Consider the following 25,061-nt stretch of genomic DNA (forward strand, 5'->3'; position numbering starts at 1 on the left):
CTGAGGAGAAAAAAAAGGAATAAAATATTACAACCCCAAAGCCCAACCTCCCAGCAAGCACACCCATAAGTTTGGTGGCAGGAGGCTTTTTTGAGATACCGATTCATCTTTTCCACCTGTTTTTCCTTCCCTAACCCAGGCAGGTCACAGACGCACTGTGCTTATGAGGCAGGGCTCTGGATGTTTATGAGGTCAAGGCTGTCTGAAGAAGATGGGCAAGGTAGGGATAAGGAGGATTTCCCGGTGGTTGAACAGAGTTCCCTGAGCAAGTACTGTGGTCCTGGAGGGGAACAGCAACCTCCTTTCCCCTGCCCCAGCTGGTGCTCTAGACAAGAGTGGCCTGCCAGCCCTGCCGAAGCCTCCCCTGGGCAAGTATGATGGGGACGGAGCGGGCCCACACAGGGCCGAAATTGCTCAGCCAGTGGAGTTTGCCGTGGGAATCCAGAGAAAAACCAATATCTTATGACCAGACTGTTCTCTGTGTACTAGTCCTGTGTCCTGGATGAGGACCATGGCATAACTCCTCAGGGCAAGGCGAGGAAGCCTTGAGAATAACTGAGGCTGAATTTCCTACCAACCCAGCCAGAGGAGAGCTCAGAGTTGAAATCCAGTTAACTAACCGGAAATCAAGAAATGCAGTATTTCTTGAACTCTTCCATCTCTGGACAGAAATTCATACCCAATGTAAGTCTACTAAATGAGAGGAGAACATGAGGGAGACGGAGTAGGAGGAGGACGGGGACCAGCAGCTTCTGGGGAAGCGGCAGCTCTAAGGGAGAGAGTGATGAGCGGAGAGATGGGAGGCTGCCGGCCCTGGATGGGGCCACGATTGACTTGTGGTGACAGGAAGCTTTGACGGGAAGTTTTTGAGAGCACAGAGGGCAGAAAGTGAGGGGCTAAGAAGAGAATGGGAAGGGAAACTTGAGTAGATTTTGGTGGAGAAGCTTGTTAGTGGCCAGGAGAGAAGATTTAAATTTGTTTTGTTTGGTTTTGCTTTGGGCTGGGAGCCTCTTGGGGTGGGGGTGGGGGGCATTTCAGTCCTGAGGGAGAGGGAGAAGGAGGAGAGTCCGGATAAGAAGAGGGGACCGCTGGTGGAGGGAGGCATCTGAGCTTATGGCGGCCAGGATATCCTGCAGAAGTGGGGGCTACCTCTGTGAGGAGATGAGGTTCATCCCCTGGGCCTGCAGGAAGGAGGACTGCATAGTTCCATGTGGAGTGACCTTTGAAGTATGGAGAGGTTACTGAGGAAGCACATGGTGGATGGCCTTGATCCTCGTAAAAACATACAGAGATCAATGTCTGCCCATTAGAGACTTGGGAATAATAGAAATATTTAAGATCTGTACAGAGAAGAACTCAATATGGAATCATTAAGGCTGGATATAAATACAATCATAAAAGGTTACTGTTTTGATTGCATACTCTATGGCAGGCACTGTCCTATGCCTCCTTCTGATAATTCAATTCATTAGTACAATTCTCATACATTCTTACTATCCTTATCCCCACTTTTTGATGAGGAAACTGAAGCTTAGAGAGGTTAACTAATATAACCTCATCAAATAACATCACCTTGCGGGCATCGACTAAGGAAATAACAGAGCTAGGGTTTTAACCAGGACACCAAACTCAGCCTTAATCATTTGAGACATAGCAGTGCAAAGCCCTGAGTTGAAGTGAAAGAACCATGTCATAGGATGCTCTCCAGCAGCTTGGAGTGAGGAAGATGGCTGGATGCTATGGCAGGAACTGGTTTAAGACGTTTCTTAAACCAGCTGGATGAAGACATGAGTGTGGTAGTGCCCAAGCTGTTCAAAGAGAGACCTGAAAGTCTGGCAGAATAAAGAATGTGAAGGAATGAAAGCATCAGAGACCAGGGCCAAAGGCAGATTTCAGAGTTCATGGGTATGCAGGTGGCGTCTGAAGCCGTGAGACCGATAAGCTCACCCTGGGCCAGAGTTCAGAGTGTGGGGAAGAAGGGGCCTGGGAGCAGATCTGGAGGATTCCCAGTATGAAGGAGTCAACAAAGGAGGGGAGACTTGCAAAGGTGATAGAACAAATGTTGGCAGGAAATCGGGGAGCGGGGCACTGGTGTGTAACCAGAGCAAAGGGAATGGAGTGGGTATCAGGAAGCAGGGAGCATTCAGCAGGGCCAGTGAGAACCGGTCAGGTGAGTGAGATGAGGACCCAAATGTGCCCATAAGATATGGGGCATGGAGGTCTCTGGTGGCTCAAGCAAGAGCTGTTCCAGTGGAATGATGGGGTCTAAAGGCAGCTGGGGGTAGGTTGAAGAAGATGGAGAAGTGTAAGGAGTAAGCATGAAGTCACCTTTCCCGGGGGTTTGGTATCAAGGGTAAAGAGGGATGAGGCAGTAACTGGAGGGGTATGTAAGGTTGAGAGAAGGCAGTGTCTGAGTGGAAAAGACTATGGGTATTTGAAGATTATTTATTTATTTATTTGACAGAGAGAGACAGCTCAAGAGAGAGAGGGAGCACAAGCACGGGGAGTAAGAGAGGGAGAAGCAGGCTTTCTGCCGAGCAGGGAGCCCGACCAGTTCCCTGGGATCATGACCTGAGCAGAAGGCAGATGCTTAACTGAGCCCCCCAGGCACCCCAAGACCATGGTCTTTTTCCTTGGGAGAAATCCGTTTGAGAGAGAACTTGAGAAAGGAGGGATTATGGATAAGTTACCTCTCCTGATAAGGCAGGAGAAGATGGGTCTTAAGCCATGTGGACAAACTAGCCTTTGTTGGTGGGAGGGAGAAAAGGCCAGGGAACAGGAGGGAGGGGGTGGGCTTGTGTGCTTGGTGGTGGGTGGGCGAGAGTTTTGGGGAACAGAGACTCAGTGTTCCCCGTGAAATAGGAGGTAGGGTTGTGAGCCAAGAGTGAGGCAAGAAGTGAGGGCGTCAGAGGTTTGAGGAGGGCATCTCCCTCCCTCAGAGATGATGAGAGGAAAGTATCGTGCTTGCCGGGTGGTGTTGGGAATCCATCTGAGAATAGTTACCAGGAATACATGGTGAAATTGATCTGCCTAGTGGTACTTTTTTTTTTTTTAAGATTTTATTTATTTATTTGACAGAGATCACAAGCAGGCAGAGAGGCAGGCAGAGAGAGAGGAAGGGAAGCAGGCTCCCTGCTGAGCAGAAAGCCCGATGTGGGACTCGATCCCAGGACCCTGGGATCATGACCTGAGCCGAAAGCAGAGGATTTAACCCACTGAGCCACCCAGGTGCCCCATGCCTAGTGGTGCTTTCTTAAAAAACTTGGCAGCTTGCACTATGTCTCAGGAGTCCTGAAGAGCTGGTGCTTTCACAGCTGGCTTTTTGCCAGATGGGTGGGCTATAAAGCCAGAGAGGCAGAAGAAGAGAGCGTCTTGACCAAAGTGTTATGAGTGATGGCCCACGAGCTCGAAGTTTGGTAAAGAGGAGAATGAGAGAAGCTAGAAAATGGATGGGCACAGAGTAAAGGGGGTTAATTATCTGGAGGTTCCAGTGAGATTCTAAAACCAGTGGGGAGAAGTTGATCAAGCTAACTGGAGAGGAAATTGAGACCGGTGTAGAAAAGGAATCATGATGACAAGATTTAAGCAGTTTGGGGAGTAAGTGACCAATGTAGAATAAGGAAGAAGGTCACTGGGGAGGAGGTCAAGAGACTGAGAGGTCAGAGTACTGGAACGGCTCCATGAGGACCCTGAAGTCACGTGACTCCCGGGCCAGAGCCATCTAGGTGAATGAGGATGGCAGGAAGATGGTGGCCCTGAGTCGGGGAAGAAGGTGGTATAGCCAATAGCCCTGGAAAGGATACGCTTATGCCTGCAATGCCACAATTTGAGATTCCGGTGTTTGTTTGTTTTTTTTTTTTTTTAAAGAGAGATAGAGCACACGTGAGGGGTGGTGAATGGGGGAGGGCACAGGGAGAGGGAGAGAGAGAATCTTAAGCAGGCTCTATCCCTAAGCATCGTGGAGCCCCACACAGGGCTCCATCTCACATCCCTGAGATCGTGACCTGAGTCGAAATCAAGAGTCCTATGCTGAACAGACAGAGCCACCCAGGCACCCCTGAGATTCTGTTTCTGACTTAAGATGTCACCCCCTTGAAGCTGCAAAGATTCCGAGGAGGAGTAATGCACGGAGCCTTGTGAATCATTTACTCTCTGGTATAAATGAGTTTCTCAGTAGTTTGCAGAGAACACTTTTTGGCCAGGAGAACTAAAAAGGCATATGGAGTGAGAGGAAATGGCTAAGCCTAGAAAATGTCATCACAGTCAATCCCAGGAAGCAACACAGGGCACTTGGCTCAGTGCAGCACAGAAGTTGTAGTCAGGCAGGTGGAGCTCCGCTGGCTCCCCGCAGCCCTGTGAGCAAGCAGGGGGCACCGTGGGACTTAATTCAGGCTTCCAACTCCTTGGAGTTTGTGAAATTTAGTTGGACAACTAAGACAAACCACAATTTGCCCCAGTAAAGGTCATTTCTAGGCTGCTGTCCGCCAACCCCGCTACCACGGGTGCAGAGTGGTGGATTTTCTAATTGGAGAGGGAGGGCTGTACAGACTTAGCTAGTAAATTATAGCCCCCTTCCCATTATGGGAAGCAGATCATATCTGTATATTTTGAGAAACAGATCATATTGTACTTGGAGGTCCATGCATTATCTATCAGTCCATCTATCCCAAACCAAACATGGATCAATTTCTATATGCAAGCCTTTTGGTGAAAAGTATGCAGAGATATGAGTAAGACCTGATTCCATTCTTCAAAGAGATCATCACCTGGGCAAGAGACAGAAAGACAGGTTAGATAAATAAAGAAATAAAATGCTGTTTGGTAAATTCCGTAACACTGATAAAATAGCTAGATAACATAGTAGAAGAAGTAACTATCTTTGCATACAATTTTTATTTTCTAAATCGGAATACAGGCAAACTAAACTAAAACATTGGTCAGAAATGTCCTAAAAGAGTCAATGCCTGTTTGGGTAGGGAATAAGACAGAGGTGTCTTCTCAAAATTGCTAAAAATAAAGAAGTTTCCAGAAGGTCCTAGCACCAGGACAACTGTCCTGTTGTTGGTATGAATGGGATGTGTTTTGCTGAGGTTTTGAATTGAAGAATATTCTAAACGAATAGCAAAAGTATTCTGTGAGTGTGCATACCTATACAATGAAGAGAATCCAAGTGGTTTTCCTCCTGCTTGGGCAGGTGTCAGAGTATCCTTGAGGCTAATAGGAAGGGATCCCAGAAATAGCCCTGTACTCCATCCTTGGGACATAGAGCCCGAGATCTCAGCAACACCTAAACACCTAGAAGCTTTCCCTTTGTGCTACTTTCTCTTTCATGTTTCTAAGAGCATGTTTTCAGCTTGAGGTCACAGCACAAGGATATGTGGCCACACCTGTAATAACTAAAAATGATTCACGTGCCCACCTCTCAACAATAGTTTCAGAGTTATTACTATCATGATACGATGCTCACTCATACTTGAATCCCTTTCCAGGGACATAGAAGGGGATGGATTTACAGCTCTGAAGGTAATTCTGCATGACCCATGACCCACCACCTGTCTTATTTCTAACACATCTTTCCTCCCGTGAGGACCATTACCGTCAACACATGTCAAGGGTGACACAAGGAAAGTTCCACTGGGGGACTGGAGGGGTTCTGTGGTGTTTCTTTTGCAGGTATAAATAGTTGATATTGCAGTGAAGTCCTATGATCCAGTCATTCATGATTCTTCTATAAAAAGACAAGTTTAAAAAAATGATATGCACTAATTAACTTTACTCTGTAGGAGGTGAATAAGTTCAAGGTTTCAATGGGGCCTAGAAAGAAATAGAACAGTGAGGCACGGCTTAGAGGCTTCTGAGTGGGAGCTGTCATTAATTGCGGCTTGACCTGAGGTTTCCTCTTACCCTCCAGAAATCCTTTAAACACTCTTTCCAGCTCCTGCCTGCCCATGAACTTCTGGCCTTCAGATCCTTTTGGCTTAGCTTTTGCTTGGGGTCCCTGCTTCCTTATCTCTCTTCAAGTCCCTTTAAGAGACAATTGACTTTTTCTTGCCTTTCCTTTTGTGGTCAGAGCACAAAGAAAATGAAAAGCCGCTGTGGTTCACAGTCTGGTTCCCTCCCAATCAGGTTGCGGTTACCTGATGACTGAGTCACTGACACAGGAAGTCTCTGCTCACTGCCCTCTGCCCAACTCCCTCCACTCCCCTGCCCTGCCTTTTCTGGTGAATAGCCCCTGCTCAGACCCGCTGAAGACTGTCTGAGCCCTGGAGCCTGCAGGGAACGGGATCAGACTGCCTTCCTTCTTCTGACAGCCCTTTTCTTAAAGAAGCCAAACTCTTTTGGCCTTTCCAAAATTTAAAAAATAGCTTAAATATGCCAGAGCATGTGTTCAGCGAGCTTCATAGTACTTTTCATATATCCAAGTTACTAATTTTCGGGGACCTGCCAACATTTCCATTTTAAGCTTGTAAGATTAGAAAGAATAATTTGAAAATATGTCAAAACTTTACATTTCTCGTATAGGCCCTGGGTGCGGATCGTCTCGGGGTGGGCTTTATGGTTCCTTGGCAATTTCCTTTTTTCCCCATGGGGTGCCACCCTTTGTCCATTCGCTGGAGCATCAGGGGCGGTGTCTAGCACAAGCTCAGAGCAGTGTGCATTATTTTAGTGAAGTAGTAGCTGCAGAGAGAATGGAAGATGGGAAGACTATGAAACCATGGACTAAAATCCGATGTTACTTGCAGTTACATTGCATTCAAGAAACTTCAATAGCTGATACTGGGCATTGTAAGAGGAGTCAGGCAGTGGCTCAGTTTCCCCCCCCCCATTCATCATGTTTTCCCTGTAACACACATATTCACACCCTTTTGCACACTCAAGACACACCCTCATCTCTACCCACCTCCTGACACACACACATACACACACCTGTCACAACCACAGCACACTCAAATCTACTCACACAACCACACACATGGGTGCACATGCAGACACTCAAACACACTCACACACACAACCCAAACACACATATTAACACGCACACATACACACCTTCTCAGAAGTGTGCTCCAGAGGGCAGGGTGTTGACCTCGAGCAGCAATGCAGTGGACATGACTCTAAATGGAAATGAGAAGATTTGGTTGGCTGTATGACCTTGGGCAGACCTTTCCCCTGACCAGGGCTTCAGGGTCCCCACCTGGAAAATTAGGGGCTTGAACTGTGGAACGCTGAAGTTGGCTCCCAATCCCCATGCCAGCAGGAAGAGCGTCTCTTTTTCGCAAGATGCTCTCCCGCCATTCCTGCACTGAGGGCTTCTCGGAAACCCAAGAAGAAGCTGAAATGATTAATGAAAGAAGAGAGATGAATCCATTTCAGTCTTTCCAGTTAATGATTTTGTAAACTGCTGAGCTGGTCTGGCATCTTCAGACCTGTTATTTCGGGTAGTTTTTTGTTGGTCTTTTCCAAGCTTCCAAACGACTCCCCTTGATGTGGCACCCGTCTGTACTTTCACTCCCTGGCCGGCTGGGGTGGCACTGGAGGCCATTTGAGCTGGTAAGGCTGCCACTCTGGCTGCAAACACCAGCAAAGCAAGTCACTCTGGGGCACTGACCTTAAAGAGAGAGACATTGGTGACTACTTCTCAGCGGTGTCTCTAATGGCCCAAGATGCACACAGTTGCTCCCCCTTTTCCATCACTTTGCCACAGGCAGTGCACATTCACACCTATTAATTACTTCATTTGGTTCTTACAAGAGCTCTAAAAAGAAGAGAGTTCAAATATTCTTATTGCAATTTTTGATAAAAGGTTAAGTGATTTGCCTTATGGTCACAGCTAATGAGGAGCAGAGGTGTGGCTGCACATGGTTTTTCCTGATTGACAGACCTGGGGCCTTTCCTGGGGCTTTTAATCAATCACCTCTTGAGAATATGGATGTCTGAGACTCACCCCGGGAGTGAAGGGGCTCACGGTGTCAGGATGGGGGATGGGAAGCTAGCTGGTTAGCTGGAACCCCCGGGGGGGGGTCTGTCACACCCCAGATTCGGACATACGTCGTCCAGAGGGTGGGCCAGGACTGGCGGGAAAAGGAAGCTGGGAGGTGTGGCAGGGACCATGCATTTATAATGCTGATGCCTGGCTTGGAATTCTGAGGGACACTAGACTCCCTCTGGTTGCTCTCAGTTTCAGTCCCTTGATCATGAGGAAAAGGAAGCCTGGGCTAGCCCTTCACCCACCCCCAACACACACAGGTACCCAAGTATTAGCTCAGGAAGATAGTATTTGGGAAAGCACTTGTTATGCACTTGAAAGTTTGTATTAGTTAGCGTTTGTTGTGGTGACAAAGATCTCCAGTTTGTTAGAGGCCTAGAAACATCAACCACGTATTTCTTAGTGACTTTACATGAGAGCTGCCGGTTGGTGTAGTTTTGGCTGGCGTCTGCTGGGCCGGACTGAGCTGGGCTCCACATTCAGGCTGAAGAGGTTAGCTACTCTCAGGCTGGTTCTCAGGATAGGGGGTAGGAGCAAACTGAGCAGGGCCAAATATCCTCCAAGAATAGTTAAACTTCTGTTCAGACAAGACCTATATCACATCCACACTCTCATTTCATTAGCCAAGCAAGCCTCTTGCCCAAACCTAAAATCAGCGTGGTAGGGAATTATATACTGTGCCTATAGGAACCATGGCTTGGGTAGAGAGGGAGTAAGTAATCATCAACACATAATACAGCCGAGCATAGGTTGTTACTATATTGCTAACACTTACAGAATCATGAGCTTCGACTCCAATGGTTGAGTTAAGCTCTCCTTTGTCTGGTTGGGCAATTATCTTCCAACCTGAGTGGCTTCAGTGCATGAAGCAGACCCCAGCAGATGCCCATCAGAGATGCATGAGCCTTTCCCACAATGCCATAGACAAGAAGTTCACTTCTCCAGCTGCCTTGCCTCCTTTTTCATAATGATAACAGCAACCAGCATATCAGGAACACTTTAGTTTCTTTATTTCACTTTCTCCATGGAAACAGCCCCAATGCTAGCATACTGGGTAGTGGAGCAGCACGAGAGATAAACAGTCCTGGAATTCTAATCCTGGCTCTGCTACCTATTAGCTATGTGACCCCCACATGAGTTATTTAACTTTGCTGAGCCTTACTTCATCAATGGTAAAAGTGGGGTGATAATATCTTCTTTGGGGGACTCTTGGGAAGATTAGAGCCAAAATGTTCACATTGCCTACAATAGTCTGTGGACAGTCCTTGAATAACATCTACTTTCAAAATTACCAATATTCTAAATTTGATCACTTTTCATCAACCTCACTGTAGCATCCTTTGCTAGTTAGATGAATACTAACTGCTGCAATAAATAAGCCTCTGAATTTCAGTGGTTTCACACAATCAAAGCTATTTCCTCCACATAGTAGAGTTTAACAAAGGTTTTTATGACTGGCAAGAGGCTTTCCTCCCTGGAGGCTTCAGGAACCCAGGTCACTTCCATGTCACTGCCCCTCCATCCCCTAAGTCTTCAGGTACCACTCCTAAAACAGATGGGCAAAGCGAAGGAGGAGACAACATACTGCTTCCTAACCACCTGGGCTCAGAAATGAAGCATATCATTTCTATGTCTATTTCATTGGCAAAAAAAAAAAAAGAAGAAGAAGAAAATGGCTACTCTCAATGCAAAACAGACTGAGAAATGTAGCCTCCTTGAACCAAGGAAGAATAACTTCCAGGTGGTCTGTGGCATACCCCATCTCTCCCTCAGATCACTGAAAATGGTCCCCTGAGCCCATTCTCACCAGGAGAGGCTTTCTCCACACTAGAGCCAAGAAGCATCTTGTAAAGTGTGAATTACTTAGTGTGCGTTCCTGTTCAACACCCTTCACATCTTTCTTTGTTCCTAGGATGAAATCTGGAGTCTGGTCATGGTCAGCAAGGAATTGCAGGAAATGGTCCCTGCCTATCTCTCTGGTCTCATCTGTTATTCTGCCTTTTACTCACCTCACTGCAGCCCTAGAGACCATCTTTCTGTTTTGGAACATGCTGGACTTATTAATGACTTTAATCCTTTGTCCTTGCTGTCCCCATGGCCTGTGACAATCTTCTTACCTTTGATTTCATTTAGTTCTCTGCTAAAATACTGGCTCCCTGGAGAGAACTTGTTTGACCACTGGATGATGATCAAGGGTCAAAAATGTTTGATACTTTTTGTTTTTGTTTTGGAATGGCCAAAATTAGCAAGACAGGAAACAAAATGTGTTGGAGAGGATGTGGAGAAAGGGGAACCCTCTTATACTGTTGGTGGGAATGCAAGTTGGTGCAGCCACTTTGGAGAACAGTGTGGAGATTCCTTAAGATCCTTAAGAAATTAAAAATAAAGTTTCCCTATGACCCTGCAATTGCACTACTGGGTATTTACACCAAAGATACAGATGTAGTGAAAAGAAGGGCCATCTGTACCCCAATATTTATAGCAGCAATGGCCATGGTGGCCAAACTGTGGAAAGAACCAAGATGCCCTTCAACGGACGAATGGATAAGGAAAATGTGGTCCATATACACTATGGAGTATTATGCCTCCATCAGAAAGGATGAATACCCAACTTTTGTTGCAACATGGATGGGACTGGAAGAGATTATGCTGAGGGAAATAAGTCAAGCAGAGAGAGTCAATTATCACATGGTTTTACTTATTTGTGGAGCATAATAAATAGCATGGAGGACAAGGGGAGATGGAGAGGAAAAGGGAGTTGAGGGAAATTGGAAGGGGAGGTGAACCATGAGAGACTATGGACTCTGAAAAACAATCTGAGGGTTTTGAAGGGGCAGGGGTGGGGGGTTGGAGGAACCAGGTAGTGGGTATTAGAGAGAGCATGGATTGCATGGAGCACTGAGTGTGGTGCAAAAACAATGAATACTGTTACGCTGAAAAGAAATAAAAAATTTAAAAAAATGTTTGATACTCATCTTTTTAAAAATGTTTATTGGGAAGTATTAAAAATAAGAAAAACAATAGAAATAATAAGATGAACATGTGAACCACCATCCACCTTTATCAAGACTTAACGTATATGAGTTTGTTAAAATGAAGATCATTTGAAGTCCGTCTTAACTGGGATCCAATAACAATGTGGTAAGTGCCAAGTAACCTCACATTCCAAAGCAAGGTGATAAAGTTAGCTGATCACCCACTGGAAGCTTTTTTTTTTTTTTTAATTTAAAAAAAATTTACCCACTTACAGCTTTAAAAAAGGATAAGTCTGGTGAGGTTGGAAGAGGGAATTTCTATGGCAAGAGTGGTTGGAGTAGTGTGGCATGTCCCCTTGTCTGTCTGTGGGAGAAAGAGGAGAATGTTTTCATCTCCCCTTCACCTAAGAGATGGAGCCATTAGAAGAACCACTAAGAGCTTCTGTCCTGTGTCTCCTAGAGTGGGGAGACATTCTGGGATGGAGAAGTCTGAATAGAAAACCTGGCTCAGAGCTGAGGACTGTATAGTGGGGAGAGGTCTTCTCCAGTGTAAGCTGCTAGACAGCAGGGTAAGAGTGAGATTTTCCCTATCAGGGGATGATCTGAGGAAGGAAGCAAGTGTGTGCCCTGCTCAAGGTCCTCTCTCTCTTCCCATGTACACGTGGCCACAGGGGGAGAAGGCAACTGTCTTTCAAGACAGGAAGCAAGTTCTCATCAGGAACCAAATCAGCTGACACCTTGGACTTCGCAGCCTCCAGACTGTGAGAAATAAATGTCTGTTTTTTAAGCCCCTGCTCCCCTACCCTGGTCTGTAGCATTTTGTTATAATAACCCAGATGTTATAAAACTGATTAAAACAATAAGTGGTAGTAAGAACTGAGGGGCTACTATCACAAATACCTAGAAATGCAGCTTGGGAATTGGGTTGATGGGCAGAAGCTAGGAGAGTTTTGAGGTGCATGCTGGTGAGAGCTCAGAAAAAAAAAGAGGAAAGCTGTAGAGAAAGCCTCTATCTTCTAAAAGACTACGTGAAGAATTATGTACAGAATGTTGGTAGAAATATGGGCAATGAAGTCCATCCTGATGAGGGCTCAGACAGAGATGAATAATATGTTATTAGACAGTAGAGCAAAGGCCATCCTTGTTGTAGAGTGGTAAAGAACTCAGGTGGATTCTGTTTGTGTTCTTGTGTTTTGTGGCAGATAGAACTTGTGACCAATAAAATTGGATATTTAGCTGGAGGTGTTTTTGTTTTTCATTTTGTTTTAGGTAAGCTCTATGCCCAACATAGAGCTCAACGCAGGGCTTGAACTCATGACTACAAGATCAAGACCTGAGCTGAAATCAAGAGTCAGACACTTAACTGACTAAGCCACCCAGGTCCCCTTAGCTGAGGAGATTTCTAAACAAAGTATTAAAGGAGAGGCTTGGTTTCTCCTGATTGCTTATAGTAAAGTACAAGAAGACAGAAATAAATTGAAAGAAGGAATGTTTGATGAAATAAAACCACAAGGAAGCTTGATAACTAAATCTTGGTTAAAGAATTTAAGAAACAAGATTTAAAAATAAAGGAACCAGACCTTAAATATTTGGAAAATTCTCAGTTTATCCATACGGGGAAAAAAAAAAGTGAGAAAGCATGTTTGGAAGAGAACACCAAGCATGTGGCTAACCGATAACGAGATTAGTGTGAGTGTGAACCAAGGACCTAATCAGTCATCTCAACAGAAGCCAGGAGTAGAGAAAGGATTTTACCTGCAGAAATACTGCAAGCTGGAACTAAAAGAAATGGAAAATGAAATGAAATGAAGGCAGGTTGCAAACATGTGTGTTTTTCCAGGAAAAGAAAGAAAGACACCAAAGGTGGTTGGGAGATCCATCAGAGCTGCCATTCCCACCACAGGCCCAGGGGATGGGGCTAGTTCTAACTATGTTTCAAAAGGGTGGGGCCACCTCTCTGGCTTGGAGGGCTAGTACCTCAGGGGCAAAGTCATCACAGGGAGCTGTGTGAACAGTAGCCCATAGAGCTGAAGGGATAGGGCCATCTTACTAAGCTGTAGGGGGGCTTCCGTCACCCCAGGGCCTAGAGGGCAGAGCATTAAACCTAAGAGAATTATTCTCAAGCCTTAAGACCTCATGAAATATGCTTTGCTAACTCTAGGACTTGGTTGGGACCTGTCACCCTTTTCTCCTTCCTGTTTGTCCTGTTTAGCCTATCCTATACCTGTTCCATCATTGCATTTTGGAAACACATAACTTGTTTAGTTTTATAGGTTCACAGACAGAGAAGAATTTACCTCAGGATGGATTTTATACTTCAAGTGTCACCCATATATGACTTAGATGACATTTAATAAGATCTCAGATTTTGGAGTTCATGCTGGAGTGAGTTATGACTTTGGGGCTGTTGGGATAGAAAGTATGTACTTTGTGTGGAGGAAGGACATGAATTTTGGGGGATCAGGGGCAGAATGTGGTGTTCTGAATGTTTGTGTACTGCCCAGATTCATATGTTGGAGGCCTCACTCAAATGTGATTGTTTTAGGAGATGAGGCCTTTGGGAGATCATTAGGTTTACATGAGGTCATGAGGATGGAATTCTCATGATGGGATTAGTTCTCTTATGAAAAGAAACCAGAGAGTTCTCTATGTCTCTCTCTCTCTACCATACGAAGACATAAGAATAGGACAGCTGTGTGGCATCCAGACTGGAGATTCCCAGCCTCCAGAACTGTGTTGTTTAAGCTGGCCAGCCTATGGTATTTTGTTACGTCAGCCTGAACAAATTAAGACAGGACCAATTGGTCAGAATGAGGAAGCACATGTTAGAGCTTTGCTATAAATACCCTTTATCAGGTTGAAGAATTGCCCTTCATTTTGAATTTTGTTGTGAGTCTTCGTTATAAATAGGAAAATGAGGAAACAAACTGTTATTTATATTCAGGTAGAAAACTACTCAGAAACAAAAAAGAATAAGCTACTTATAACTACAAAAACATGGATGAAGCCCAAAAACATTGAGGAAAACAGGACAGACTCGAAAGAGTACCTACCACACAATCTCATTTTTATGTAGCTTAAGAGTAGGCAAAGCTAAGCTATGGTGATGAAAACTGAATAGTGAATCCCTGTGAATGGGGAAAAGGGGGAGTTGATCAGAAAGAGGCAAGAAGAAACTCTCAGAAGTCATAGAAAAGTTCTCTACTTTGTTTCTTCTTCTGAAACCACAATTATACACATGTTAGGGTAGAGAAAGCCAAAGGAGGACTCCTTCAGGCTAAACTGTTTTGATGCCTTTTCACCCAGTTCCACCTGTGCCTTTAAGGAGCCTATATAGCTTCAGGTCTCCATCCCAGTGATGAAGGGTCTCATTTCTAAGTCAACAAAGAGTTACCTTTCAGAATTCATTACAGGAGTAAAGACTCAAAATGTGACCATCCATTTGCCTCTCTGCCCCATGGAGAAACTGCAGTGTAATGAAAAGTCTTTATGCCACAAAGGTATCCTGACCCTGATAGGGTCAGATGCATTGGCGAACTTTTCAGATGCCTAGCCAAGCAAAGGGAGTCATTAGGCAGGGTAGGTTACAGGTTCTGTCCACTTGGACAACCACCTTGCTTTCCTCTTTCAAAATCTAATCTCATCTAGGTCAATAAAAGTGTGTTTGTACATAATTTCATAGTTTGAAAAGTAGTTTTCCTTATGGTTTAAATAAGCTAATATTGACAGCATAAGCATAAAATATCCTTAATTTTACAGATGAGGAAGGTGAAGATCAGAGTGCATCTTGAGTGCTGAGCACCTTAGAAACTTTATCTCCTTGACTTATCAAAAGGCCTGTAGGATGTGAAGCTTCCCCAGCCTGCTCACTGGGGGTGAGCTGGTTCCCTCTTGAGTATAACACAAAAATCTACCACTTTTCTTCACACCACAGTTCCTTGGAGTCATAGGGTTAGTAAACAATTCTGACCAAATCTAAGAGTAAGATCTTTCTTACTCAAATATTCTTTTCCTCCTTTTTTTCTTTCCACTTTCCCCACTTATATATTTATTAAGCAAATAACAGTATAAGAATATAGAAAAGGAAGAAAGAGAGGAAGAAAGAAAAATGAAGAAGTAAATTTATTTATTAATCACTCTAAATCAACTATTTTAATTTTCCTAAGTCTCCATTGAGGCTTTATCCAAATAGCTTCATATTTTATGTTTCTTTGATCATACCCCAGGTATCACCCTGGATTCAGCATTCTTCTCCTGATGTCACATCATGAGAATTTTCCCATGTTGTTGGGGACCCTAGAGGTAATCATGCTCAGGGGATGTAGATTGTTCTTGTAGGACCCCCAAGCTTTCCTGCCTCCCCCTACTCTGCCACCCCACAGCCTCCTCCAGCTGAACTTCAAGAAGAGGGCTCCATGTCCCTCTGCATGTTTAGAAAGAAATGTTACGCCAAGAAGTCTCTTTTCTTAAAAACTCAAACTTGACCATCTTAAACTATCATGCATGCTGTGCCAGCAGTGATTTTTAAGGACTGCTCATCAACAGGTGCATCTATGTAAATCCCTACTTAAACCTGCTGTATTGAAGTCCAGGAGGAAGTGGAGGGAAACAACTCTCTAATGCCTTCATTCGCCCAGGCATTCAGCAGGGATGGCAATTTCATTTAAGGGAAATTTTCAGCAGGAATCAATTTTTCTAAATCAAATGCAGGGGTCACTGATTGTTAAGGCAACCATGGGTACACTAATGATGCTATTTATAGTTTGCTTAATACGTATGCATAATAAGAGAATATTATTTACAGAGATGATGAATTTAATGCTGGGAGTGAAGCAGATTTACAGCCTGGAAAATGTAATTGCTTTTTGATATCAATTAAAGGACTGTCTCCAAAATCAATAAGAATTTTAAAGAATAGCATGAGCCTGAATGAATGATAAGTAACTTGGAAGCAATTTTAAAATCTTAGCAGTGAACAATTCTCTTGAGCCCCATGAAGGGCTTTATGGGCCTTTGAGGAATAAGGTAAGATTTTTTTAAAACTTCCATTGATTCAAAATGAAAGCAAAACTTGCACACACCACTGAACTGCCACTTGTAATGCTACATAAAGCCATGTTGGACATGGAGCTCCGGGAGTGATGAATCAGAGCGAATGAGAGAGCTTGGGAGTGGGTGCCTCATAAGCTGGAGCCAGACAAAGAAACACCTGCTGAGCCCGGAGTGGGTAGCCCCTCAGCTCCAGATCTGGGCAGTGGAGGAGGCGGAGTCTAAGAGATGCCAGAGGATGAAAGGCATACAAATCCATCCCTCCACAGACATCTGTTATGCATCTACTGGGTGAAAGCACCTTGATAGTCTCTGAAGAGACACAGATGAATAAGAAAGGGTCATGTCTTTGAGGGGTTTGTCAGACCAGAGGAAAAAGCAGATGTGCAAAGAGCAATAGGGCAATATAACGTTTGTTCCCATTTATGGAGAACTTACTATGGGACAGGCAATGCCCCAAGCCTTTGACAGGCACTGTCTTATTTGATTCTCACCTGGAAACCCCATTTTATAGGTTGGTTTTTTTTTTTTTAATGAGGTCAAAGGGTTATATAACCTGCCCAAGCTCATCTATCTAGCTAGTGCAAAAGCTGGAAATCAAATCCAAGCATTGCACATTTGTTAAAGTTGCCAACACTGTTTCCAGTTTGAGTCATGGAGTTTGAGCCATGGACCTTTGGTCCTATGGTGACAAGGTAATGGCCACAACGCCAAGGAGAGCCCCATAAGTGTAAATGCCCAGCGCTGTGCAGCTGGCTAGGAGGAAGACTCACTTTACCTGGGGAAGGTAGGGAGTCTCAGCCAGCTAGATTTCCCAAGGTAATCACCAACTCTTCAAGGGCACATGGGCTTACAAGAAATGTAGGGAAGGGTGTTTTACAAGAACAGAATCGTAGCATATTCAAGAAGGCAAATGTGGGCCACAATGTAGTCCTGCTATTTGCAGAAAACTTCCTTAGATCATCTCAAACACTAGGTGTCATCGCTGTTTTTGATGATTCCTGTGGTGTTTGCCTGTGACAAAATTAGTTGGCAAGTGATCACTGATTGTATAACCTGAAGAGTGCTTGCTTCTTTACTGAGCTCTAGTTTAGGAATCTGATGATTCTGGAGTATAAGTTCTGTCACTTCTTCACTGGGTAACAGTGGGAAATTTGCTCAATTTTGCTGAATCTCAGTTTCCCTATTTGTAAAATGAGAATGTAACATCAGTTCTTTTTTTTTTTTTTTTTTTTAAAGATTTTATTTATTTATTTGACAGAGAGAGATCACAAGCAGGCAGAGAGGCAGGCAGAGAGAGAGGAGGAAGCAGGCTCCCCGCTGAGCAGAGAGCCCGATGCGGGGCTCGATCCCAGGACCCTGAGATCATGACCTGAGCCGAAGGCAGCGGCTTAACCCACTGAGCCACCCAGGCGCCCCGTAACATCAGTTCTAATATTTGTCATGAGGCATTATATGCAATCCTGAATCCCAAGCGAATGATATAAGGCTTGGCACAGGAGAAAGCTAAATAATTCTAAGTATCTGCATCTATATTAATATGTGTGTACATATGTATATTTATCTTTTAATACTTGTCCCCAAAGAACATGAGTCCAAGTTGCCACGACAAAATCAAGTACCATATTATCTACTGATACAGAGAATCACAAGACTGTACAGACTTGGAACTAAGGGACCCCCAAGAGAAATTTTCTTGGAAGATTGTTTCAGGCTTCTGGACGTTGTCTGATTCTCAGCTAAGCAGGCTTTCCAACACACCACATTTTAGGGTATAGCATCACACCCAGTTCCAGTGAAAAATTGTAAACAATAAGCAGAAGATACACACATGACCCAGTTAGGTTCTAGCACATGGAATCATCATGTAAAGGCTTGAATCTTGGGTCCACTACCAACTACCTGCAGAAGCTTGTATAACTTAGTAAACGTTGTTGTGCCTTAGTTACTTCAGTTTTGAAATGGAAGTAATAATTACACCTACCTCTTCAGATTCTGGGGAGGGGTAAAAGAGAACATTGGCATATCTTCTAGGGCAATGGTTAATCATCCATAGTGCATCCAAAAAATGTCCATTAATATTAATATCAAAGCACTGGTAAGTTGCAATAGGCAGCTGACTTCTTCCAATGGGTCATCAAAATAATGAGTATGGCCTGACCAACATAGATAAAAATTATGTGGGCAGTGGTCTGGAATTTTCAACAAAAGGGTTTAATCTGTATTCTGTTTTCCTCATGGGCTTGTAGAACAGAACTTCCATTGATCCAGAACAAATTTAGGTAAGTTTTATTGGTACAGAAATTGATCTTATGGAGTGCTGGCTTGTCTCCCATTACAATGTTACCAGGAAGAATCAACATCTTCTTGGGATGGGGGAGGAACATAATGATCAATCCTAAAATAGCTGAAAAGAAAACCCAAGAAGCAAGTTCTTCTGGAGAGATCCTCATTTGTCTGAGAGTTGACAAACCAAAGGATTAAGTGATTGGATTCCAGAAGCACTGTGGGCAAGTCATCTTGTTTTGTTTTGCCTCAGATAATCCATTTGTGAAATAGGAATTAATTATATTACATGATTCACAAGTTTGTTGTAGATTAAATACATGCCCATGTAAGCTTTTGGAAGCTAATAAATGCTGAATACTCATCAGATATTATTGTGATACACAGACCAAGTGCAGTAAGCTTAAAAGTAGCTCCATAGGGGGTAGGGGTGGAAGAGATGGGAATTCTCTTCTTCATTTCTGATTTATCTCACTATTCCAATAACATCATTTTTTTGTTAGTCCCTTGCAGGAGGCATTTACTGAGGGCCATCTGTGGGCCCAGCAGGGTCCACAATTCCAAAGGGGACCCACAAGGAGGAACAAGAATTAGAGGCATCATCACCTCCAAGGAGCGGGCCATCTGAAAGGAAGACACTTCCATGCAGTGTGTACTTGTCCAGTTTAGATACTTGGTATTGGACTAGCTCAAGCAAAGAGAAAGCAGGAGTTATATAGACACTCTGCTCTAAGCAACAATCCAGGATGGCGGGAGGGCATTCCAGGTAAGAGGACATCAGATGCAAAGTCAGAGAGGCTTGGCATAGTATGTCAAGCTGGGCAGTACTGTAAAGAGACCATGCTGGCTGGAACAAGGGTCGAACTTAGGGACTGCTATAGATAATGTTGTTAGCTGGGCAGATTCAACCAGTGCCTATGGTAGGGCATACTGCTTGTTTAAGTACTGAAATCTGCCCATGTACTGTCATCAACCTTGAACAACCAGCCCCATCCCACAGGAGTCCTCCAAACCCAGAACTAAAGATTAATATCCAGTTCTATTGGGGGCCTCCAGAACCACCTGGCTTTAACACTTTGGCCAGTGATCAATTTTGATTGGTCCATGGAAGATCACCCTGATTATCAGTGCACAGAGGACCTCGAGGTCTAGACTGGGCAGATGGTGTTTTATTCTGGAGACCACAGAGACTCACTGGTAGTCTACTATCCTAAAAAAAATTCCCTTTGTTGTACAAGGGCATAATGGAACTCCTGCTGCAAGGACGTTTATCTCATCCAGCCTATGGCAGGCATTTGCTCTTTCCCATGGGTTTCCCCACAGGTTATCTGATGTCCACACTGAGGTCCCCACACCAACACAGGACAACAGAGCTGCTCGCCTGTCATGCCCCTGATCCCAATTTTGTCACTGTGATGGTTGAGCAGTCACCTCTTCCATACTTTAGGAAGGATATTGGTCATCACTTTGGATCTGCCTCTGTATTTTGCTTTCCCCAGTGCTGATAGTTGGTTTGTCCTTTAATTCTTTTTCAACAATTTCTTGTGTGTGTCTCTTCAACTTCAGGACTACCCATCTCCCTGACAGGTCCCCTACAAACCTCTTGATCAGTTAGCACACCACCTGTGGCTGAATCTCCTCTTAGCCTCTGATACTTTGATCTTGTCTTCCAAGGCAGAGAGTGAGTGTCTAGGGGCAGGGGGGAGGGGCTTCGGGGGGCACTCAGAGAGGGAATACTGCTGCTGGCTAGTCCTAAGTTGACACATCTGTTGATGAGGAGGACAGTTCTGAGGAAGTGCTGATGACCTAGAGCATACCATGGGTCAAGTGGGAAAGTTTCCTTGAGGACAAATTGGAAATTGATTCCTGCTGCATTTAAATTGAAAGAGGGAGATTCTTCTTATTTTCTTGAAATAAGTCTGGGGTATTTTTATCAAGGAGGTTGATTATATTGGAATTTTTGATTGATTCAGAAACATAGTTATTTCAATTAAGAAATGTAAAAAATACATTGGCTAAAACAATCATTTTCCTATCTTGTGTTTAAACAGATTATAGAATTCTTTGTCCTCTTCTCTGTAGTTGGTTATTGAGCACAATCTGGATCTCCCAGCTGCTTGATTTGCTTCTTGCTCAGACTCAGAACACACAAATGGTACTTTCTCTTTTCTCTCCAGCCCTTCAGGGTCCAAGAGTTTGAAGAAGTCCAAGGTAGACTTTTCTGACAAATCCTCTGAAGAACCACTAAAAGAATAACCAGAAACCATCTCCCAGATAAACAGATGACCCAGGAGGAAGATGAGAATGAGTCACAGATTTGTCTTTTTGTTTATCATACCTGAAGTTTTTGGACTGTATCATTTTCTCCTTGTGGGCTCAGTCACCTTCCAACCCAATTCCCATAACCTGAACTCTGTCTCAGCCTTTACAAGCATTTTTAGCTACTCTTCCCATATTGGCTCTCATTTTTTCCTATATATTACCCGTCATATTACCCCAGGCCATTTACAAACTCCTTGAGTTCTTGGAAGCTCTATCCCGCCAAGGGACCCCAAAGAAGTGGTCCACACATCTTTCTTGACAATTTGTTCTTTGACATTTAGATTGAGGGGAAACGGTCCTTGTTGAAGGGAATTCAACCCAAGGAGATTAGTTCTACATGTTGAACCACCATGGACAGTGAAAGGTAAGATTTTCTTTTCTGCTGCAATTGTTTTGTGACCGTCTTTGTGTAAATGGATGACTGAGGGTACAATTCTACACATCTATTGCCTTGAAAGCCACCATCAGTAATCTGGACAGGGACCAAAGAGAAAGAAGAGTGGTCCAGGGGACAGTCTGCCCTGGCAGAGGAAGGGAGGCAGGGTAGTATCACATAGGAGCGCTAGAACACTGAGATCAACCTGCCTGCATTTGAATCCTGATTCTGCCCTTGATTTTCTGAGTAAAACTGGCAATGTTTCTAGATGTTCTTTCACTTCATTATAAGCATTTATTGCTGAATAGTATTCTAGGGAATGCTAACTAACCAACTGTTGTTATCCTTTTCATGTATGGAGGATCAGCGGTGATAAGCGCTTTCATTACTAAATTGGTGATATTCTTTCTTTTTTGATTTTGGCTTGATCTCTGTAGTTAGACTTGGTCAGTTCTGTTGAACTTTTCAAAGACCAACTTTTCATTCTACTAATTTTCTTTATTCTCTCTACTTTGGGTCTACTTTTCTCTTTCTTGTTTTTTAAATTGAGACTCTGGGTAATTGATTTTGCATTTTCCTTTCCAAGTACAGCTTTACCTGGAACAAATTTTTGATGTGTTGCATTTCTGTAGTGTATGCTGTGGATCTCCTGTCTCTTTAAGGCCACGTCTTAAAAGCTGAAATCTAAAACAGAGGTATTGCTGTACCCCTAAGTGATTAAAAACAAAACAAAACAAAAAACCCTGATTCAGAGGACTGAATTCAGTGACTCTTATTTCCTTGACCCTTGAATTATCTTTTTCCTTGAAAAGATAATTGTATCTTTTTTGAGAGAAAGAATTCTGTAATTGTTTAAAGTATGCTTCAGTTGTTGACTCTCTAGCCCAAGTTGGGTGAAAATCCCGTCTTGAATCGTCTGTTACCTCCCTTCTAACTAAAAAGAATGATAGAGATCAGCTCTGCCAGGGTCTCCTGAATGCATGTTTCCAGCTCAGCTGATAACTGACTTTGTTTTTCATGGTGCCTATCTGGCTACTTCCTGGGCTACTTTGCTGTATTAAATGGGATGTATATGGACTCCAGGAGTCAGTATGTGCTAGCAGAGAATGATGCAAAGTGGAGCCAAGAGGCGGCACAATTTTCTGAGTAGATAAGGTATAAAGTAGGGGAAAGTACCTGGGGCCAAAAGTCAGCATCTGGGTTTTATCACTCTGCCTAATACAGAGATGTGACAGCAAGTCCTTGCTTCCCTCTGAGTCCATCCTGCCAAGAGCACGGGCTGTGTGGCCCTCAGAGCACAGTGTGGCTGTGGAAGCCCCTTAGAGGCTAAAATGAGCTAGGGTGACTATTGTCTGGCACGGTTCTGCTTTAACCTCCCTACGTCTTGGTCCCTATTTGTCCGGCAGGTCTTGCTTTTTCCAGGTGCACACAGGCCCCATATTCAGAAAAGCCTGCACTTGGTTTCATGTTCTGCTATTGCTGTCTTGAAATTCTTAATAACTTTTAGTAAGGGGCCCTGTGTTTTCATTTTGTGCAGGGTCCCACAAATTCTGAAACTGATCCTGTTTACCTGGAAGGCTCCGTGAGGACAAGGTAGTGGTTTGACAAGTAAAAGGGAGACACACAGCGACGTTCCAGGGGTAAATTTCATAAGCGGTCACAGACGAACCGGGTCCAATTCAGGATGACATGTCACGTTTCTGTGCCTCCCTAAAACTTCCAGACGCACCTCTCCCACCCCCATACCACCTTGTAAGGAGAATTTTTGGAAGGCTAGATCATATTTTGCTGGATATTCTTTACCATACACCTGCCCCAACAACTCCCCCAGTGCTCATTCACATCCAGCAACCCAAGAATCAACAGCATCCATATGGTGCGTCCTCTATAAATGAAAGCTCTTTTAATTAGTGATGGGACACCTCAAATAATTTCAGCAGATGCTTCCATTTCATGCAAACAGGCACATGTCTTTGCAATTGGGCAATATTGTTCTAATTATATCATAGCCTGCAGCCCAACTGGGTATGTCTCTTAGACAGTCTTTCTGAGGGAGAGAACGTGGGTTGGAGGAGATCTATTTTATTCACTCTCCCACCCCCGACCACACACACTATATCTCCTTGCAATATTTAATTTTTGTTAACTGTTTTTTGTTTTGTTTTGTTTTGTTTTTACTATTTTGATTTGCAAGTGCTTTCAACAGTCCGGAAAGGAGGAACAGGAAGGACCTAATTATTTGGCACAAGAATGGGAGAGTAGAGAAGGCTCTAGGATTTTCCTCCTATTTATAATTTCCTTAAAAAGAACAGGTCTATTTCTTCAAGGAGGCTACAGAGCAGACGTGTGACGCAGAGATTGCTTTCACTCTCCCCCGGTACCCTGGGATTCCATGGCAGAGATGACAGGGCTGTTTGCTATAATTAAAGCTCCCCTAGGAGAAACGGGAGAGAGTGTGGTCTCTGAACAGACTGGGTTTGTATCTGGAGGTGTCAGCATGGTTCTACATAGCTCTTGGCAAACAGTGTGAGAAGGACCTGTGGGCTTGCTGTGTTTGGGAAAGTGTGTTTTCTGGGTCCAATTGATGCTGGTTATGGTTGTTCACCAGATATTTCTAGCTCATTCACCACCTTTTGAGCATGTAATAGCACCATGCTTCTGTCCTTCTTCGAGGGCTTCTCTGTGGGGTTCCATGTACTTCTATATCTCCCTCCATATGGGGCTGAGTGATTTACTGTGGCCAATGAACTATGAGTGAGTATGAACTCTGCTCCTTCCAGGTAGAAGACTTCAAGAACCTGACTTCTTTCCCATTGCTGTGATGATTATGGAAGCACATGTCAAGATGAAGCTTCTATCACCATGGGTCAGAGTGTCTAATCTGAGTAGAACCTTCCCATGGGCCTAAGACAATTTTGTCATGTGATGTCATGGAAGCACATGTCAAGATGAAGCTTCTATCACCATGGGTCAGAGTGTCTAATCTGAGTAGAACCTTCCCATGGGCCTAAGACAATTTTGTCATGTGATGTCACAGAGATTTTGAAGTTGCTTGCTGGTGCAGCAAAACCTGGCCTATCCTGACTCATAGGATAGTGGCTAGAGCTAGCCCAGGTTCACTTTCTGGGGAGTTCTCCCAGGTTCCTTTGAGCTGAGCAAAGGAGTGGTCCCCAGAGGAACAGTCTGGGGCTGGCAATACCAAAATAAGCAAGAGAGGGCCTGTTGGTAAACATCCATTTTAGGAACACTTCTCTCCCAGTCTGGTACATAGGAATAGCCAACTGTGAGGCTTTTGGGCTATTTTAGGCAAGGAAGAACAGCTAGATTCTGGAGCAAGGAGACACAAATAGGATGACTCATGCCAAGTGGAGAAACAGGTTGAATGAAGCTGCAGTCGGGGCTCCTTCAGGAGAACCCAAAGTCTCCTGGCAGACCTGCCAGCTTTGTCCTCTCTGCTGACCAAGAGCAGGTCCTATCCTTTGCGCTGTGTCCTGGCACTCAGGCCAACCTGTGTTGAGGTGCTGCAAAGAACAGCTGGGAGATCTACCCAGGTGTCCCATCTGGTAGGGGTGTCCTGACTGGGGGCCTCACTTGCTTCCCTCCCTCATGGCTGTGTAAGTCTGTGATTCCTTGGTGAATAGTCTTACCAATCTGCCCGGTTCATTTGTTTTCCTGGTCATCCTCTGATGACCCCAGTGCCTACAGCAGGCTCAAGGTTGGCAGTTGCCATTCCTGCCTCACCTTAGCTGTTGTTTCTTTGGGAACCACCATTAATGAAGCCTCTACTTGTAGAAAACATGGTCTAGGCTTCAAATGACAAGTGGAGGTGTTTGAGTATTTCTCCATCTGTAAGTCGGGGAGCTTGTGAAGACCTACAATATTCCCTGAGTGCCTCAACTTTTTTTTTTTTTTAACTGAAGCAGGATATAAACAAAAAGGAAAGAAAATAAGAAGGAAAGCAAGCTTTCTATTTTAACCCTCTTCCACGAAACACTTCAATCTGCTTTATTACCAAGATAGTGAAAGTAATGGGGTTAAATTTAGATAAAAGCAAGGAGACACGGTT

The 25,061-nt window shown here is 44.1% G+C and overlaps 1 long non-coding RNA gene across 1 annotated transcript; it reads left to right on the top strand.

Annotated features, from left to right (window-relative positions):
• Positions 1 to 271: 271 nt before the first annotated feature.
• On the top strand, positions 272 to 20,800 carry LOC125084520 (uncharacterized). The gene is made up of 3 exons (XR_007122637.1): positions 272 to 684; positions 18,801 to 19,063; positions 20,475 to 20,800. It is a non-coding gene; the product is annotated as an uncharacterized LOC125084520 (long non-coding RNA).
• The last annotated feature ends 4,261 nt before the right edge of the window (positions 20,801 to 25,061 follow it).

This window comes from Lutra lutra, chromosome 1, assembly GCF_902655055.1.
Source record: "Lutra lutra chromosome 1, mLutLut1.2, whole genome shotgun sequence".
Classification (NCBI taxonomy): Eukaryota; Metazoa; Chordata; class Mammalia; order Carnivora; family Mustelidae; genus Lutra; species Lutra lutra.